The sequence below is a fragment of the Myotis yumanensis genome, unplaced genomic scaffold, assembly GCF_028538775.1.
Source record: "Myotis yumanensis isolate MYYU_CA2020_CCGP unplaced genomic scaffold, mMyoYum1.0.hap1 SCAF_3, whole genome shotgun sequence".
Taxonomy (NCBI): domain Eukaryota; kingdom Metazoa; phylum Chordata; class Mammalia; order Chiroptera; family Vespertilionidae; genus Myotis; species Myotis yumanensis.
In genome coordinates this window covers 163,325,323-163,331,105 of record NW_027223754.1, presented here as the reverse complement: position 1 = coordinate 163,331,105, position 5,783 = coordinate 163,325,323, and the positions used below count along the sequence as shown (strand labels likewise).

The 5,783-nt window shown below is 44.8% G+C and overlaps 1 pseudogene; it reads left to right on the top strand.

Annotated features, from left to right (window-relative positions):
* The first annotated feature begins 4,003 nt into the window (after positions 1-4,003).
* On the top strand, positions 4,004-5,525 carry LOC139005528 (serine/arginine-rich splicing factor 11 pseudogene; annotated as a pseudogene).
* The last annotated feature ends 258 nt before the right edge of the window (positions 5,526-5,783 follow it).

The window sequence follows — 5,783 nt, the reverse complement described above, 5'->3', positions numbered from 1 at the left end:
TCATTGTCAGAGGGATGGAAAGGCGGGAAGATCCTGACGGTGAGATGAGAAAGATCAAGTGTTGAAAAGAGAGAGAAAAGGCAAAGTGAGACAGACAGAAAGAAGATGGACAGACGGAAGGCAGTGAAGAGAGCGACGCTGAAAAGAAATGGGAATGACAAGAAGAGCGTCTGGTGGACTCCTGTCAGCCCCAGCAGCTAAGAGGTCAAAAGCAGCATAACCGATACAGTTCCTTTGCTGTCGATCCTCCAGGCACCACCCTAAGACTCCCGAATCACCCGGGATGTTATCCATGATTTTACACATTGACCAGCAAACTCCCCTCCCCCACTACCTCAGCCATCTCTATCAGCAGAGACATACACAGGGAGGGTCAAGACCCAGCCTGGGGAACTGGACAGGGGCCAGGAAGGGACCAGCAGAGAGTCCTCCTGAGGACAGAGGCCTGTACAGGGTACCTCGGAACAGGATATCTCTACTGGTGGAAGGTAAAAGAAACCTCACAAACCTAGGTAACTCGTCAGGTGGGCTCAAGCTGAGCTATAGAAATAACTCCTCTACATTTAATGCTTTGGGCCAAAAATGCGACCCCCACCACCCTCCTCCTGTGCACCTGTCCTGCCAAGACCCTACCTCTTCATCTGACCCCCAACCCTCTGCTACAGCATCAACTATGTCAGGTGGGGGTGCTCTCCCAATTCCTGTCCCAGGCTGCCACCTGCTGGCGGAGCATGGCCTTGCAGAAATAGGACCCTGGTGGAGGCTAGGGCTGGTCTGTATTAGGCCTGGGAGAAGGGAATTTGAAAAGCAAATTGCGAAATCTCCTTTTACTAGCTTTGGGGCTCTCAGCATAGGTTAAAGCAGTGGTTCTCAATCTTCCTAATGCCTCGACCCTTTAGTACAGCTCCTCATGTTGTGGTGATCCCCAATTTCATTGTTACAAACTGAACATAATTAAAGCATAGTGATTAATCACAAAAAACAATACGTAATTATATATGTGTTTTCCGATGATCTTAGGCGACCCCTGTGAAAGGGTCGTTCGACCCCCAAAGGGTCTCAACCCACAGGTTGAGAACCGCTGGGTTAAAGTCTCACCTTTCTCTATAGTCATTCCTGAATGGTGCTGGGGGCTCTCAGGCCAGAGAAACTGTCAGGGAGCTCATGGTTCCCGAGTGGCTGAAGCTGTGCTAGATGCAGGAGACAGAGATGACCAAGGCGAGGGAAACAGCCAAGAACGAGATTAATAACAACCAGTGTGCAAAAGACAAAATATGTGCCTGACACAAGGTAGGTTTTGATGAATAGTTATTGCATGAATGAATGAATGAATGAATGAAGTACCAAGGAGTGATGAACTGATTATAGGAGAGGTTGGGGAGGAAAAGAAGGAAAGTCAGGGAAATTTCTCTGATTCTTTTCTTTTCTTTTTCTTTTGTTATCAAGTTGCAATTATCTTGGTGGAAGATTCAAACATTATACAAGTTTAAAAAGCAAAATCTGACGGTCTCCTTTCACCTCACTCCTATCCACCTTCCTTGCATTTTAATGAGCTACACATTAGAACCACAGGGGGAGTTTTGAAAACTCCCACTACCCAAGTCATGCCCTAGAGACTAATTACTTCAAATTTCTGGAGAGGGTTTCAGGCATCACTATTTTTTAAAAGTCCCTGAGTGATTACACTGTGCTGCCAATGTTGAGAACTGTTCCGGCCCTTTCTATATATATATTTATATACATGTAAGCAGCCAAGTGCACACATGTCCCCCCCCCACACACTGATTGAGCTTCTTTTCTCCTCAATTAACATGTCTCAGATATATTCAGAGCAGTCCATATGAATCTAATTATTTTTTAGATTCCCAATGATAATATGCATGCACGTATTTTTCAAGCCCTTCTCTATTGATGAACATTTGATTTCTTTCTAAACTTTTTCTTAGTATTGCAAACAATGCTGCAAAGTATATACAGTATATCTTTACTCACATATGCATGTACTATTTTGGGAAAGATTTCTAAAAACAGAATTTCTGGGTCAATGTGTATATACATTTGTTATTTTGATAGAAACTGCCAAAATGCTTTCCAAAAAAACTTCACTAATTTACATTCCCCCAATGTTGCAAGCACTTAATATTATTAATGTTTAATTTTGGCTAAACTGATGGGCCAAAAGTAATATTTCATTATTTTTTTTTTAATTTATTGATTTGAGAGAAAGAGAGAGAAACATCGATTTGTTGTTCCACCCACTCATGCATTCACTGGTTGATTCTTGTATGTGCTTGATTGAACCTTAAACCTTGGTGTATCAAGTTGATGCTCTAACCAATTGAGCTACTTGGCTAGGGGTTCATTATTGTTTGAAAAACATTTTTTTAAATTGATTTCAGAGAGAGGAAGGGAGAGGGAGAGAGAGACAGAAACTTCAATGATGAGAGAGAATCATAGATCAGCCACCTTCTGCATGTCCCCCACCAGGGAATCGAGCCTACAACCTGGGCATGCGAGAACAGAACTGTGACCTTCTGATTCATGGGTCGACCCTCAACCTCTGAGCCATCCCGGCAGGGCACTTATTGTTTTAACTTGCCTTTTCCTGCTTACTTGTGAGATTATGCATCTTTTTATATATTTATTGGCCATTTGTATTTCCTCTATGAATTAATTGCCATGTCTTTTGTCCACTTTCTCATTGAATTTTTAATTTAATTAGGATTAGAGAAAATTCTATTTCTGGTAATATGACTGGCTGGACTCTGGACAGATCTTTCTGAGTGCTAGTTAAAATACAAATGCAGATTATTTTTAAAAGCGTTAAAGAGATGGCTAGCTAGCAAGACTTTATTAGGTTATAATCTAAGGCAGGGGTGGGGAAACTTTTTTCTGCCAAGGGCCATTTGGATATTTATAACATCATTCGTGGGCCATACAAAATTATCAGCTTAAAAATTAGCCTGCTGTATTTAGTCAAACATTTAATTAACTCACCCGGAATGCCTTGGCAGGGCCAGACTGCCGGAAGCCGGTCCACCCTTGCTGCTTGACACAGTCACTGCAGGGAAGAAACATCTGCACAGCTTATGTTTCAAGGGACCTGGCGTATATGGCATATGTTTGCTCCCCCTGTTAGCACTATGTGTTTTAACCAGGACCACCTCCCCGAGAAAGGTTGTTTCCCCAGGTAGGGATTTTTCCCTGGAGTTAGGAATTAACAGGACTAAGGAAGGGAATGAATCAGTAAGACCCCCTAGTGTTACAGAAATACCATGTACTACTTATGAAGTACTTGAACTAAGGCTGTTGGCAATAAATTTGGGACTTGTTGGGCCCACATCCCCAGGGATCTGCCCACCAGGGAAAGCACCAAAGCCTATAACCCTGGAGACCCACTGACACAGGGCAGTCCCAGGGAAGGCAAGCAGCGAGGCTGGGAGGACATAACCTTTACTGGTTAGGATAATCTCCTTCAGTCACTTCCTTGTAGCTTATCAGTAGAGCAGTGACCTTGGAATAGCCTTTATAATGGAACACAGAGATTAACCTAGACAGGATTGAACTCAACAGAACTAGATTAACAAACGCCCTAACCTTTGGAATAGAATGGATAGGATTAAAATCAACTGGTATAGATACAGATGTAACACGACAATAAACACAGAACCTGGCTGGAGATCCTGGCTAGAGAACCTGGCTAGGCTGCTGATCAACTGAACGCTGTTTCCGTGTCATTCCTTCATTCTTTGTGGACTCCGTCCTCATCTTTGGGAACCCCTGGACCTGCTGGGGTTGGACCCCAACAATTGGTGCCTGAACAGCCGGGCTCTCTTCCCTCCCCTCCAGCGAGCAGTGGGGTGAAGAAACGGCGGCGGAGGCAGCAGCAGCAGCTTTAACAGTGGACACCCTCCTGTCTCCTCTCCAGCAAACCGTTCCTCTTTCCCCTCCCTCTCACTGTTTGTTATGTGTTTGATGTGTTAAAGCAGGAGCGAGCAGTGCCATGAGCAACACTACCATCATCCCCAGCACTGCGGGCCCTGGCCCCAGTGGCGGGCCGGGTGGCGGAGGCGGCGGCACCGAGGTAATCCAGGTGACTAATGTCTCCCCGAGCGCTAGCTCTGAGCAGATGCGGACCTTCTTCGGTTTCCTAGGCAAGATCGACGAACTGCGCCTCTTCCCGCCGGATAATTCACCTTTGCTGGTCTCATCCCGTGTCTGCTTTGTTAAATTCCATGACCGGACTCAGCAGTTGTGGCACAGCATCTGACAAACACTGTATTCATTGACAGAGCATTGATAGTCGTACCATATGCAGGAGTTATTCCTGATGAGACTAAGGCTTTGTCTCTGTTGGCACCAGCTGACGCGGTGGCAGGTCTTCTGCCTGGTGGTGGACTCCTGCCTACTCCTAACCCACTTACCCAGATTGGCGCTGTTCCATTGGCTGCTTTGGGAGCTCCTACTCTTGATCCTGCCCTTGCTGCACTTGGGCTTCCTGGAGCAAACTTGAACTCTCAGTCTTCTGTTGCAGATCAGTTGCTGAAGCTTATGAGTACTGTTGATCCCAAGTTGAATCATGTAGCTGCTGGTCTTGTTTCACCAAGTCTGAAATCAGATACCTCTAGTAAAGAAATAGAGGAAGCCATGAAGAAAGTTTGAGAAGCACAGTCCCTAATATCTGCTGCCATAGAACCAGATAAAAAAGAAGAAAAACGAAGGCACTCAAGATCATGCTCTAGGAGGAGGAGGACTCCTTCATCTTTTAGACACAGGCGGTCAAGAAGCAGATCTAGAAGGAGGTCCCTTTCTAAGTCAAGGAGTAGGCGACGATCCAAAAGTCCCAGACGGAGAAGATCTCATTCCAGAGAGAGAGGTAGAAGGTCAAGGAGCACATCCAAAAACAGAGACAAAAAGAAAGAAGACAAAGAAAAGAAACGTTCCAAAACACCACCAAAAAGGTATAGCACAGCCAGACCATCCAGAAGTGCAAGCAGAGAGAGACGACGTCGACGAAGCAGGAGTGGCACAAGATCTCCTAAAAAGCCCAGGTCTCCGAAAAGAAAATTGTCTTGCTCACGGTCCCCTAGGAGGCATAAAAAGGAGAAGAAGAAAGATAAAGACAAAGAAAGAGGCAGAGATGAACGAGAAGGATCAACAAGCAAGAGGAAGAAAAGTAAAGATAAAGAAAGAGGCAGAGATGAACGAGAAGGATCAACAAGCAAGAAGAAGAAAAGTAAACATAAAGAAAGGGATGGGGAAAGAAAATCTGAAAGTGATAAAGATGTAAAAGTTACATGGGATTATGATGAAGAGGAACAGGGTTATGACAGTGAGAAAGAGAAAAAAGAGGAGAGGAAACCAACAGAACCAGTTTCCCCCAAAACAAAAGAATGTTCTGTGGAAAAGGCAAATGGTGATCCCCTGAGAGAATCCAAAGTGAATGGTGATGATCATCATGAAGAAGACATGGATATGAGTGACTGAATATGGCCTCCATGAGAATCCACCTGTATACATGCATCCGTGTCATTCCTTTGTGTGATATCTTTTTTTAAATTTTTTAAATTAAATATTTATTGTTCAGATTATCACATTTGTTCCTCTTTTTCCCCCCATAACTCCCCTCCACCCAGTTCCCACCCCACCCTCCGCCCTCACTCCCCACCCACTGTCCTCATCCATAGGTGTACGATTTTTCCCCAGTCTCTTCCCGCATCCTCCACACCCCTTTCCCCCCAAGAATAGTCAGTCCATTTCCTTTCTATGTCCCTGATTCTATT